Raw genomic sequence first — 15031 nt, forward strand, 5'->3', positions numbered from 1 at the left:
CCCGCCAAATAGTGTCCCCCTCAACGTCACAATGGGATTCGATGAGTTCTAGCTTCTGTTGCTATAGTAAGATTTTGTCCTTCTTCAGGAAACTCATACGGGTGAAAGTGATTTGAAATTTTGGAAAGCACAACGGGGAGATATGGCCTATTTTATGGATCAAATCATTCTGTTGGTGTTTTGACACTTATTCACAAGTTTAAAGGTGACATTCTATAATCCACATCTTCACAAGAAGGCAGATGGGTCATAGTAACTGTTAAACTTGACAATGCTATTTTCATCATCTGTAATGTATAACAAAGAAATCAACATTTCTCAACTGGCTGATGATATTACTCTTTTCTTAAGAGACAAAGACCGGGTCGCACATGCCCTTAATGCTATAACTGCATTTTCTATTGCATCGGGATTAATGCTGAATGTTTGTAAATGTGAAATCTTATGTTTATTTGACTCCGATGATAAAGAAATAGAAAATATTCCTGTAAAGGACTGTGTTAAATATTTAGGAATACATCTGTCAAAAAACCACTTAGTCAGACATTTGAATTTTTCTCCTAAAATTAAGAGAACTAAAAATATATTTAATAATTGGCTACAAAGAGATCTTTCCATCCTCCTAATAAGACCCTTTTTACCCAATTTACCAGGAAAGTACAGTATTTCAGGGGATTTTAATGAAACACCTGATGCATCTGCTGATCATTTTCCTCCATTTTCCTCCAATACCCTGTTTGATCGATACTGATTGTTGCGAAAGGTGTGACCGTAATTAATTTGCCAGAATTGTACATAATTATGACATAACATTGAAGGTTGTGTAATGTAACAGCAATATTTAGACTTAGGGTTGCCACCCGTTCGCTAAAATACGTAACGGTTCCATATTTCCCTGAAAGAATAAACGTTTGGTTTTCAAAATTATAGTTTCCGGATTTGACCATATTAATGACCAAAGGCTTGTATTTCTGTGTTTATTATATTATAATTAAGACTATCATTTGATATCTGATAGAGCAGTCTGACTGAGTGGTGGTAGGCAGCAGCAGGAGGCTTGTAAGCATTCATTCAAACAGCATTTTACTGCTTTTGCCATCAGCTCTTAACAATGCTTGAAGCACAGCGCTATTTATGACTTCAAGCCTATCAACTCCCGAGATTAGGCTGGCAATACTAAAGTGCCTATAAGAACACCCAATAGTCAAAGGTATATGAAATACAAATGGTATAGAGAGAAATAGTCGACGTGCCATAATTCCTAAAATAACTACAACCTAAAACTGGGAATATTGAAGAACTGGGAATATTGAACCACCAGCTTTCATCCTGTCTCGATTGTCTGTGTGGGTGGACCGTCATTTCCTGTCACAACTTGCAGACTTGTTTACATGCTGCTGTGCGTTTTTTGCTAACCTTACTTTGCAACCTGACAACTTTACGGTTTTTACTTCTTAATTACCGTTTATATTTTTAGTTCTCTCTCTCAACTTTTTTTTTCATTCAACTTTTTCACTCCGGACGTTTTAGGACCTCCACCAGCCGAAGCTTAGTAGTAACATTAACATGATGCCTTCTAATTGCAGTCACTGTATTCATAATATACAGGAGAACGATCGCCTTACGGCGAGGATACCTGTGTTACAAGCCCAGCTTCAGACGCAATCGTTAGGCAAGGGTAATTTCAGTGTAGGAAAGAATAAAACAGTGTCTGTGCCACCAGTAAGTACAGATAGTAGTATAAATCCCCTTGCACAGTCCCCGCAGCCGGACAACTTTCTCATGGCTTCTGGAGGGAAATGCTGTAGGAATTGCTCAACCGGTGTCGCTCATTCAGCCAACAAACTTTCAACCGGTTCTCCCCATTAATCAGCGAGTCGGAGTCAGAGGCCGAGCCTTCTCTGGTCTCTACTCCTCCCGATACGGGGTCTGAGACGCCGAAGCTTCCCACCATTAGCTCTGACAAATTAAAAACCCTAGTCATTGGCGCCTCCATTACCTGCAGTATTAGACTTAAATCATCCAGCGATCATACACTGTTTACCAGGGGGGCTACCGACGTTAAGGCTAATCTGAAGATGGTGCTGGCTAAAGCTGAAACTGGCGAGTGTAGAGAGTATAGGGATATTGTTATCCACGTCGGCACCAACGATGTTAGGATGAAACAGTCAGAGGTCACCAAGCGCAACATAGCTTCAGCCTGTAAATCAGCTAGAAAGATGTGTCGACATCGAGTAATTGTCTCTGGCCCCCTCCCAGTTAGGGGGAATGATGAGCTCTACAGCAGAGTCTCACAACTCAATCGCTGGTTGAAAACTGTTTTTTTTCTGCCTCTCCCAAAAGATAGAATTGGTAGATAATTGGCCTTCTTTCTGGGACCCACAAACAGGACCAAGCCTAGCCTGTTGAGGAGTGACGGACTCCATCCTAGCTGGAGGGCTGCTCTCATTGTATCTACGATCATAGACGGGGCTCTAACTCCCCTAGCTCCACATGGAAATAGGGTGCAGGCCAGGCAGCAGGCTGTTAGCCAGCCAGCCTGCTTAGCGGAGTCTGCCACTAGCACAGTCAGTGTAGTCAGCTCAGCTATCCCCATTGAGACAGTGTCTGTGCCTCGACCTAGGTTGGGCAAAACTAAACATGGTGGTGTTCGCCTTAGCAATCTCACTGCCATTATTGAAAGAGATTGTGATACCTCACATCTCAAAATAGGGATACTTAATGTTAGATCCCTCACTTCCAAGGCAGTTATAGTCAATTAACTAATCACTGATCATAATCTTGATGTGATTGGCCTGACTGAAACATGGCTTAAGCCTGATGAATTTACTGTGTTAAATGAGGCCTCACCTCCTTATAATCTGGACCTAGTTTTGTCCCATGGAATAAATGTTGTGGATCTTAATGTTTTTCCTCATAATCTTGGATGATCGGACCACCATTTTATTACCTTTGCAATCGCAACAAATAATCTGCTCAGACCCCAACCAAGGATCATCAAAAGTCGTGCTATAAATTCTCAGACAACAAAAAGATGACTTGATGCCCTTCCAGACTCCCTCTGCCTACCCAAGGACGTCAGAGGATAAAAATCAGTTAACCGCCTAACTGAGGAACTCAATTTAACCTTGCGTAATACCCTAGATGCAGTCGCACCCCTAAAAACTAAAAGCATTTGTCAAAAAGTAGCTCCCTGGTATACAGAAAATACCCGGGTTCTGAAGCAAGCTTCTAGATAATTGGAACGGAAATGGCGCCACACCAAACTGGAAGTCTTCCGACTAGCTTGGAAAGACAGTACCATGCAGTATCGAAGAGCCCTCACTGCTGCTCGATCATCCTATTTTTACAACTTAATTGAGGAAAATAAGAACAATCCCAAATTAATTTTTGATACTGTCGCAAAGCTAACTAAAAAGCAGCATTCCCCAAGAGAGGATGGCTTTCACTTTATCAGTAATAAATTCCTGAATTTCTTTGAGGAAAAGATCATAATAATTAGAAAGCAAATTACAGACTCTTCTTTAAATCTGTGTATTCCTCCAAAGCTCAGTTGTCCTGAGTTTGCAAAACTCTGCCAGGACCTAGGATCAAGGGAGACACTCCAAATGTTTTAGTACTATATCTCTTGACCCAATGATGAAAATAATCATGGCCTCTAAACCTTCAAGCTGCATACTGGACCCTATTCCAAGTAAACTACTGAAAGAGCTGCTTCCTATGCTTGGCCCTCCTATGTTGAATATAATAAACGGCTCTCTATCCACCGGATGTGTACCAAACTCACTAAAAGTGGCAGTAATATAGCCTCTCTTGAAAAAGCCAAACCTTGACCCAGAAAATATAAAAACTATCGGCCTAAATTGAACATGTTTCATTATCTTTTGAGACTAGAAAGATTTGATGTATTATATTAAGTTAAAATAAAAGTGTTCATTGTTCATTCAGTATTGTTGTAATTGTCATTATTACAAATATTTAAACTCATCAAAAAAATAAACATCCTCTCTCTGTCAACTGCGTTTAATTTCAGCAAACTTAAACATGTGTAAATATTTGTATGAACATAAGATTCAACAACTGAGACATAAACTGAACAAGTTCCACAGACATGTGACTAACAGAAATTGAATAATGTGTCCCTGAAAAAAGGGGGGGGGGGGAAATCAAAAGTAACAGTCAGTCTCTGGTGTGACCACCAGCAGTACTGCAGTGCATCTCCTCCTCATGGACTGCACCAGATTTTCCAGTTCTTGCTGTGAGATGTTACCCCACTCTTCCACCAAGATACATGCAAGCTCCCAGACATTTCTGGGGGGAATGGCCCTCGAGCCAACAGGTCCCAGACGCGCTCAATGGGACTGAGATCCTGGCTCTTCCCTGGCCATGGCAGAACACTGACATTCCTGTCTTGCAGGAAATCACGCACAGACAAGCAGTATGTCTGGTGACATTGTCATGCCGGAAGGTCATGTCAGGATGAGCCTGCAGGAAGGGTACCACATGAGGGAGGAGGATGTCTTCCCTGTAACACACAGCGTTGAGATTGTCTGCAATGACAACAAGCTCAGTACGATGATGCTGTGACACACCAGCCCAGATCATGACGGACCCTCCACCTCCAAATCAATCCCGCTCCAGAGTACAGGCCTCAGTGTAACGCTCATTCCTTCGATGATAAACGCGAATCTGACTATCACCCCTGATGAGACAAAACCGCGACTCGTCAGTGAAGAGCACTTTTTGCCAGTCCTGTCTTGTCCAGCGACGGTGGGTTTGTGCCCATAGGCAACATTTTTGCCAGTGATGTCTGGTGAGGACCTGCCTTACAACAGGCCTACAAGCCCTCAGTCCAGCCTCTCTCAGCCTATTGCGGACAGTCTGAGCACTGATGGAGGGATTGTGCGTTCTTGGGGTAACTTGGGCAGTTGTTGTTGCCATCCTGTACCTGTCCCGCAGAAAGAGTTTTGTAAAGAGGAATGGTCCAAAATTCCTCCTGACCATTGTGCTGGTCTGATCCACAACTACAGAAAACGTTTGGTTGAGGGTATTGCTGTCAAAGTAGGGTCAACCAGTTATTAAAACCAAGGGTTCACATACTTTTTACATCCTGCATTGTGAATGTATAATTGTTTGTGTGTTATTAGTTTAGGCAGACTGTGTTTGTCTATTGTTGTGACTTAGACGAAGATCAGATCTAATTTTATGACCAATTTATTCAGAAGTCCAGGTTATTCCAAAGGGTTCACATACTTTTTCTTGCCACTGTATAGGTTTAGCTGCAGCAATGTATGTGCAGGAAGTTGGAGCTCTGTTCTGACCTACTTTCAGATGCTGGTTTATGCAAGTCATCCTGGCTTAGAGGTAGAACCCTGTCACCAAGTTCTGAGTGACAGGAGGGGAGAGAGAGAGAGAGTAGATGGGAGGAGAAGCTGACAGGGAGACAGTGCCTGGGGGAAGAGAGATGCTTGAGAGATTGAGACGGAGACAGAGAGACCGATAAACACAGAGAAAACGAGAGGAATAGAGAAAAGAGCGGGTAACGAGAGAGACAGAAGTAAATCTACTTGACACAACACCAGCACGAAAAACAACGCTAGACACTAAAAGTGAAGGAGAGAGAGAAACTTCCCATACAGCTACTACAAAACATCATTACCCAGGCCTCAATGGTATTTCATGGCTTTGTTCTCAGTTATACTGTATCTGGGCTGGGGGAGACTTTGCCTTGACACCAATGTCTGAGCCTGTCTAAATATAGCTTTTGGTGTTAAACTTCCTGCTTTCTGGGCCGTTTAAGATCACATGGCAGAGTTGAGACAGTTCCATCAAGCATTAAGAGATATACAGCGTGCCATAGCTGCTCTCACCAGCCGTTATCACTGGGAAAAGGATGCTAAGGCCATTTCTCAGTAAACCAGCCCCTGATAAGATAAATCCCCCATGAGCTTCAGCCAACAAGGTCTCTGTGCTGAAACAGTGATGGAGAACTGAACACCATCCACAATGGAGCAGAATAAAACTGACGACTGATGTTTCACCATCCATTTCACTGACCAAGTGGTGGTTTCGTTAGAAAGGAACTGCTCTCACAACACAAGATGTGACTAGAATAGCAATCAGAAAGATCATTAATGAATCAATTAATAAGGCATATCAGTGAACATGTAAACTATGTTATGAGTTTAGCTGCAGCACTGCATGTGATTCAATCTGTGAATTTGAAACTGTGAAAACAGGTTGATATCTGGGAATTTTCCAGGCCTATCAGAAATATGAGGGGGCTCTGCATGGGAAAAGTGTTGATAGGCAAGTAACTCCTTATGTGTAGAGCATGATGACTCATGCAAACACACTTTGCTGGCATTATTACAGGCATTATTAAAAGTATGATTGTCTGTTGAGCGCCTGATGGTCCTGTTGCGAGGAATGGGCAATGGCATGCTGGGAAGGAAGTTGTGTGCCTTGACCTCCAGACTAATGCCGCCCACAACCTTTCCATCAGCCACATTCTGTACCCACTTCCCACACTCTAGAATTTTTCATTGAAACAATAACAAAGCGGGCACCCCACCTGTTTTGGTAAAAAGCTGAGGGAGGGCCTGGAGAAATAGAACCACTCAAATGTTTAGACAGAGCTATGGATGCTATTACTGACCATCTGTGATATCATAGTAGAAACTATGTTTTGAGGCTATTGTGTTTGTTTACATTTACATATCTACTTATATACAAACATTGAGGGGAAAAAATATATTTTGGGTTCTGATGGAGCACGACAGTTGAACTAAGCTCAAGAGGAATTTACAAGTTGTATTCTTTAAAAAATCATTGGGTATATATTATTAATTTAGAAGTCCAAAAATGGATGTTACAACTACAGATTCTAGCTTTGAAGGGGCAATAAGCAGTTGCTGCATACGTTTTTGGACTTCTAAATTAATGATATATATACCCATTGATTCTTGAAGAATATAACTTATAAATGAGCTTAGTTCAACTGTTGTACCCCATCAGAACCCAAAATATAAGCTTTATTCTTTACTCCCATGTTTGTAAACAAAATAAATGTAAACAAATACTATATAGCATAAAAACATGGTTAAAACTATAATTTTGATATCAAGATGGTTAGTCCTTACATCCATAGTTCTGTTTTTCAATTTGAGGGTTGTTACATTTCTCCAGCCCCATCCGTCAGCTTTTTACCAAAAGAGTGGCGGGGAATCGGCTTTGTTATTGTTTCTACTGCTGAGTGCCGCTTTAAGGGCTGTAGTCAATCTGTATCGCTGAAGTCCTTTCCAATTGAGCCTACACAGTGCCACCTCTAGCCAGTGTGGGGCCCTAAGCGAGATTTGGTTTGGGGGCCTGTCATGCCAAATAGTATCCCCCCCGCCAAATAGTGTCCCCCTCAACGTCACAATGGGATTCGATGAGTTCTAGCTTCTGTTGCTATAGTAAGATTTTGTCCTTCTTCAGGAAACTCATACGGGTGAAAGTGATTTGAAATTTTGGAAAGCACAACGGGGAGATATGGCCTATTTTATGGATCAAATCATTCTGTTGGTGTTTTGACACTTATTCACAAGTTTAAAGGTGACATTCTATAATCCACATCTTCACAAGAAGGCAGATGGGTCATAGTAACTGTTAAACTTGACAATGCTATTTTCATCATCTGTAATGTATAACAAAGAAATCAACATTTCTCAACTGGCTGATGATATTACTCTTTTCTTAAGAGACAAAGACCGGGTCGCACATGCCCTTAATGCTATAACTGCATTTTCTATTGCATCGGGATTAATGCTGAATGTTTGTAAATGTGAAATCTTATGTTTATTTGACTCCGATGATAAAGAAATAGAAAATATTCCTGTAAAGGACTGTGTTAAATATTTAGGAATACATCTGTCAAAAAACCACTTAGTCAGACATTTGAATTTTTCTCCTAAAATTAAGAGAACTAAAAATATATTTAATAATTGGCTACAAAGAGATCTTTCCATCCTCCTAATAAGACCCTTTTTACCCAATTTACCAGGAAAGTACAGTATTTCAGGGGATTTTAATGAAACACCTGATGCATCTGCTGATCATTTTCCTCCTAGAATGAGTCAAAACCCTCAAAATAGTAACATTATCATTACATTCTGCAAGGATCTCTGTGTTGAGGATGCCTGGCGTTATTTCAAACCGGATGCTAAGTGTTATACCTGGACCAACAAAACTATCAGCTAGAATAGATTTATTCCGAATTTCCCCTTTTTTGTTACAATTTGTTATAGATGTAGATTATCAGTTGGCTCCCTTTTCTGATCATCACTTGATTTCCCTGAATTTACAAGCTACTAAAAAATCAAAAGGTACTCGAGGACATTGGAAATTAAACAACACACTTCTTAAAGATACTACTCTCATTGAAAACATCAAATCGTTAGCTAAAGATATTTTTGCAAGAAAAGACTTGGGTCATGGGAGTAGATGGGGCTTTTTCAAATATAAAGTCAGAGTGGTAGCCATTAAACGCGCCAAAGAGCTGATGCAATTAAATAACCTTAAAGAAAAGGAGATGATGAGCAGGCTTGACAGTTTTCTAAAGAAAGATAATCTATCTGAAGAAGAGGAGTCTGTGTTCAGGTCTTTACAACTAGAATTAGAACAGACTTACACGGATCTGGCAAAGGGCGCCTTTGTAAGGTCAAGAGCAAAATGGATTGAAGAGGGGGACATAAACTAATTACTTTTTTTGCACTTGAAAAGAGAAACTACAAAAGAAAATCTATAACTGCACTCAAAATTAACGATGTTTTATGCAAAGATCCCATTACAATATCATCATTTGTCAATTGCTTTTATGAAAACCTTTACAGCTCTCAATTTCAGGAAGATGGTTGTGAAAGCTACATTTGTCTCATTCAGAATTATGTCCCTGTAATTGAGGATGATTTCCACTCAGTTTGCGATTCACCTGTGTCAATTGGAGAAATTAGAGAGACTCTGAATTCAATGAAAAAAGGGAAATCACCTGGCCCTGATGGCCTGTCAGTTGAATTCTGTAGACAGTTTTGGGAGTTAGTAGAAGACGCGATTTTCAATATGTTTCAAGATTGCACTGAAAATGGGGAAATGGTCTCCACTATGAAACAGGGCCTTATTTCATTGATTCCGAAGCCTGATAAAGACCCTTCACTCATTGACAATTGGAGAACAATTACTTTATTAAATGTTGATTACAAATTGATTGCTCTGGTTTATGCCAAAAGATTAAAGAAATTAATAGATACCACTATAAATGGGACTCAAACAGGATTTATGAAGGGCCGTCACATAAGCTCTAACATTTGTTTAGTCTTGGACCTTATAGATTATTCAGATGCAATTGACTCAGATGCGGTTGTCCTATTTCTGGACTTCTGTAAAGCCTTTGACACAATTGAACATGAATTTCTCTTAAGATCTCTTAAGCTTTTTGGATTTGGTGAAAATTTTATTAAAGTAATTTGCATGTTTTACAAAGATATAAATAGTTCTGTGCTACTAAACCTTAATACTTCCAAAAGATTTAGAATCAACAGAAGTGTACGACAGGGATGCCCAGTTTCGCCATTTTTATTCATTTTGGTTATGGAACTTCTATCTATAGATATTCTGAATAATGCACATTTGTATGGCTTAAACATTTTTAACAAAGAAATCAACATTTCTCAACTGGCTGATGATACTACTATTTTCTTAAGAGACAAAGACCAGGTCGCACATGCCCTTAATGCTATAACTGCATTTTCTATTGCATGGGATTAATGCTGAATGTTTGTAAATGTGAAATCTTATGTTTATTTGACTCCGATGATAAAGAAATAGAAAATATTCCTGTAAAGGACTGTGTTAAATATTTAGGAATACATCTGTCAAAAAACCACTTAGTCAGACATTTGAATTTCTCTCCTAAAATTAAGAGAACTAAAAATATATTTAATAATTGGCTAGAAAGAGATCTTTCCATACTTGGGAGAGTACTTCTGTCCAAGGCAGAGGGACTGTCTCGTTTTGTGTACCCCTCATTATCATTGTGTAAATCCAGCTACTTGTAAAAGAGATCAATAAGACCTTTGACTTCATCTGGAAAAATAAGTCTCACAAACTAAAAAAAATCTGTTCTTTCTAACAAAAGAGCTGAAGGCGGTCTAGAAATGTTGGATTTTGTTGACATATATAACACTTTCAAATGTTTGATCGATACTGATTCAATATGGTATTTCATTCCAAATAATGTGTTTAATAAATTGCGAGGTCTTCAATTTTTACTGAAATGTAATTCCTGAAAGATTACCTGCTAAATTGGCTAGGTTTCACCAACAAGCTTTAATGGCCTGGAAAATATGTTTCCTGCACAATTTTTCCCCTCATAAAGCTCTTTTGTGGAATAATTCAGACATAAGGAATAAGTCATTGTTCTACCCCAGCTGGCAGGAATATTGACTTTGTTCTTGATATTTTCAATAACAATTTATAACATTGAAAGAGTTTCCAATACCTTTCAGAGAGTTTATTTCTGTGATCAAAGCCGTTCCCAGTGGTGTAACTACACTTATGAAAACTCATCTTAATTTTGGGAATGATCAAAAAGTTTATCCAGAACTCAGATTGGAAGGTGTGGGCTTACTTGAGAGATCTTGTTGCAATAAATATACAAGACAAATTCTTCATTCAAAAAAACCAACTTACACCGAGAGGAAAGTTTTTCTGGAACATGGTTATTGTAACGATGTTCATCTGAGGAAGAAGGAGTAGGCCAAAGCGCAGCGTGGTACGTGTTTATTTTTCCTTTAATTAACTGAACACTAAATACGACAGAACAAGAGACAACATAATAATAACATAATAATATGTTACTATTGCAAGGATAACAAAATCACTGAAATGATTGTTGATTTTTTAAATTATTGTTGCCAAATACTTTATACACAAACAAAAATTCCAAAATTCTATACCAAAATTACACATTTTTCTGATTGAATTTAATTATCTTATTAAAACATTAACCCTAGTGAATAACAACGAATAACATCAACTTATTTTCCACCATAATTTGCAAATAAATTAATTTAAAATCCTACAATGTGATTTACTGGATTTGTTTTTCTCATTTTGTCTGTCATAGCTGAAGTGTACCTATGTTGAAAATTACAGGCCACTCATCTTTTTAAGTGGGAGAACTTGCACAATTGGTGGCTGACTAAATACTTTTTTGCCCCACTGTATATATTCAACCACAAGGGTGTACCAATGAGCTACTGTATGCGCGATAGAAAAAAATGAATTATAATAGAGGACTACTGAAATTATATTATTTCAGTGTAGACAAGAGAAGGGCAGGTTAACATTTTTAAAAAGGACAAGACAAGCGTGTATGCATCAACCGGATTTGCATGTGAATGGAGTGGAAATTAGCTGACTTCAATATCTGTAAGGTAAGTAACTAATGTGTCAAGCAAATTACATGTTTTCTTTGCCATTTACGAAACGTAACAATGTTTAAGACATGGATTTCATGTTGTAATGTTAACAAGGTACCCTGAAGTAGTTCAAATTAATGTTTTCATTTTATTAGCTAAATAAAACTGTATAAACAGCAAAATTGTCGTGGAAATTAGCCTTGTTTGCATAGCGATAATTAAAAGAATGTCATTTAGGCTGTAATGATCTCCAAATTTCCAATCATTAGGTCATCCCACAATTGATATGGCAACGAAAGCTAATAGTTAATCGAATCCCATTGTGATGTAGTGGGGGACATTATTTAGCATGACAGGCTCCCTAGTGGCCGCGGGTACCTACGCGCTGCGTGTAGTCAGCATATAGGCAGAGACGGTGTCGACCGTGAATGCAGTCTACTGCTAACAGGTTGACCACGCCGCTCGAGAACAAAATAAATTTAGAAATCTATGTTATTCAATTATTGCACCTTCACTGCTCATGCGCGTCAATGAGCGTCTGCGTTGCCAAGGGCTAAAATAGAAGTCATTCCTATTTCTAACGCAGATCGAGCTGCAACTTCTGCCTCTCCCATCTCCTCATTGGTTTATAGAAGCAGGTACCCACTTGCCATCTCCTCATTGGTTATACTCACGTGGGTGATTGAAAGATGAACTATGTTGCCGGTTGTAGAGGTAATACTATGAAAGTTTAGATGCTAATCACCATATAAATTCAAAGATGAAAAAAGCTGGAAGGAGGAGAGATGACTAGAAACGATTCGGTTGACCGTTTTATGTGTGAATTAATTGTCGGAGCCTGCAAGTGCAAGCTAACTACCTAAAGTGCCATAAATGTTTAATGCTTTTCGACCTGTCCCCAAATTAATGTCATTGGTTCAGAGTTTGTTTTGATATTTTAACCTGCGTGTCTTGATCGCGTTTGGTGTAGGGGGACAAAATTAATTTATTCACGATGGCGCACGCGCGTAGCCGGTTTGGGTTCCATGTAATGCGGGTACATTGTCTTTAAAAAACATCTGCCCTAAAAAAGAAAAATTGCTATGTGGCATCGATATGAGTCAGAAACCTTTATTCTAATGTCAACGGAGTCTGGTCTAAAACGGAGATTGGAACCTGTGTGCGTCACGAGTAGATGAAGGATGGGTTTGGATTACAATTATGTCAACAATTCATGCCCCCTTTTGCCAAGCTCCACGTGTAAATCACCCTTCCGCCCACTGCGCTTCCCTTCATTGAATGGGGCTCAATTGTTTCATCACCCCCAGCGCGTTCAAAGGATCATGGCTATTTGAGACTGAAAAGCCCTGTACGGATTTACCATGCCTCTGGGTCTGGTTCGACAATGCATGCTACCAGCAGGATGCACAGTTTACTATGGTTTGCCTGCCCTGCTAAAGGGGCTCCCGAAAGACACTGCATCTCAGTGTTAGAGGCGTCACTACATACTCTGGTTTGATTCCAGGCTGTGATTGGGAGTCCCATAGGGGTAGGCCGTCATTGTAAATAAGAATTTGTTCTTAACTGACTTGCCAAGTTAAATAACGTTTAAAAAAAAAAAATCATTAAGGACCCTACTGTGTCTAATAGGTGGTGAGAATTGGTCCCCAATCATGGTGAATATACTGGTAGCTAGACCATAGACTGCTGGTTATGTATCTGGTTATGTATATTTTGATAATCATTATCACTATCATTGCTAGCATAGCTGACATTAGCTACCTAATGATTGTGATGTTGCCAGATTGACTTTAAATGCAATATAACATTAGCCAGCTAACTAAGATTGAGGGGACCACTGTATTTTAGGTAGCTAACATTAGCATTGCTAGCTATTTTTGACAAATTTGCTAGTAACAGTAATCACAATGAATTAAATTTGACGACATCATAATATGGCAACGTTTTTTCCTTCTCATGTGCCTACATAAGCAATGTCATGATATTTCCAAGCGGCTATAAATGAATGTAATTAAAACTAAACAGTCACATTAGCCTCCGAGGTGCAACCCATGTCTAGGGCATAAATACATATTTAATGCAGCTATGGTGGTACTAGCTAACTCTCATGTCTGACTACAACAGTACCCCTGCACAGAGGCTGAAAAAACAGTACCCTCTCAGGAGGCTGAAGAAATTTGGCTTGGCCCCTAAGACCATCAAATATTTACAGATGCACAATTGAGAGCATCTTGCCAGTCTGTATCACAGCCTGGTACCGCAGGGCTCTCCAAAGGGTGGTGCGGTCTGCCCAGTACACTACCTGACACCAGGACACCTACAGCACCCGGTATCACAGGAAGGCCAAAAAAACAATCAAGGATATCAACCCCCTGTGCCACAGCCTGTTCACCCCGCGACTATCCAGAAGGTGAGATCAGTACATGTGCATCACAGCTGGGATAGAAAGACTGAAAAACAGCTTCTATCTCTTCAGATGGTTAAATAGCCATCACTAGCCGGCTACCACCTGGTTACTCAACCCTGCCCATTAGAGGCTGCTGCCAAATATACATAGACATGGAATCACTGGTCACTTTAATAATGGAACACGAGTCACTTTAATGTTTACATACTGCTTTATTCATTTCACACACTACCAGTTAAAAGTTTTAGAACACCTACTAATTCAAGGGTTTTTCTTTATTTTTACTATTTTCTACATTGTAGAATAATAGTGAAGATATCACAACAATGAAATAACACATATGGAATCATGTAGTAACCAAAAACATGTTAAACAAATCAAACTATATATTTTATATTTGAGATAGTTCAAGTAGCCACCCTTTGCCTTGATGGCAGCTTTGCACACTCTTGGCATTCTCTCAACCAGCTTCACCTGGAATGTTCTTCCAACTGTCTTGAAGGAGTTTCCACATATGCTGAACACTTGTTGGCTGCTTTTCCTTCACTCTGCAGTCCGACTCATCCCAAACCATCTCAATTTGGTTGTGGAGGCCAAGTCATCTGATGCAGCACTCCATCACTCTCCTTGGTAAAATAAAAAAAACAGCCTGGAGGTGTGTCAGGTCATTGTCCTGTTGAAAAACAAATGATAGTCCCACTAAGCCCAAACCAGATGAGATGGCGTATCACTGCATAATGCTGTGGTAGCCATGCTGGTTAAGTGTGCCTTAAATTCTAAATAAATCACAGACAGTGTCACCAGCAAAGCACCCCCACACCATCAAACCTCCTCCTGCATGCTTCACGGTGGGAACCACACATGGGCAGATCATCCGTTCACCTACTCTGCGTCTCACAAAGACACGGCAGCTGGAACTAAAAAGCTCAAATTTGGACTCCAGACCAAATGATACATTTCCACCGATCTAAGGTCAATTGCTCATGTTTCTTGGCCCAAGCAAGTCTCTTCTACTTATTGATTTCCTTTAGTAGTGGTTTCTTTTCAGCAAATCGACCATGAAGGCTTGATTCACACAGTCTCCTCTGAACAGTTGATGTTGAGATGTGTCTGTTGTTTGACCTTTGTGAAGCATTTTTTGGGGCTGCAATTTCTGAGTCTAGTA

This window comes from Oncorhynchus clarkii, chromosome 1, assembly GCF_045791955.1.
Source record: "Oncorhynchus clarkii lewisi isolate Uvic-CL-2024 chromosome 1, UVic_Ocla_1.0, whole genome shotgun sequence".
Lineage (NCBI taxonomy): Eukaryota > Metazoa > Chordata > Actinopteri > Salmoniformes > Salmonidae > Oncorhynchus > Oncorhynchus clarkii.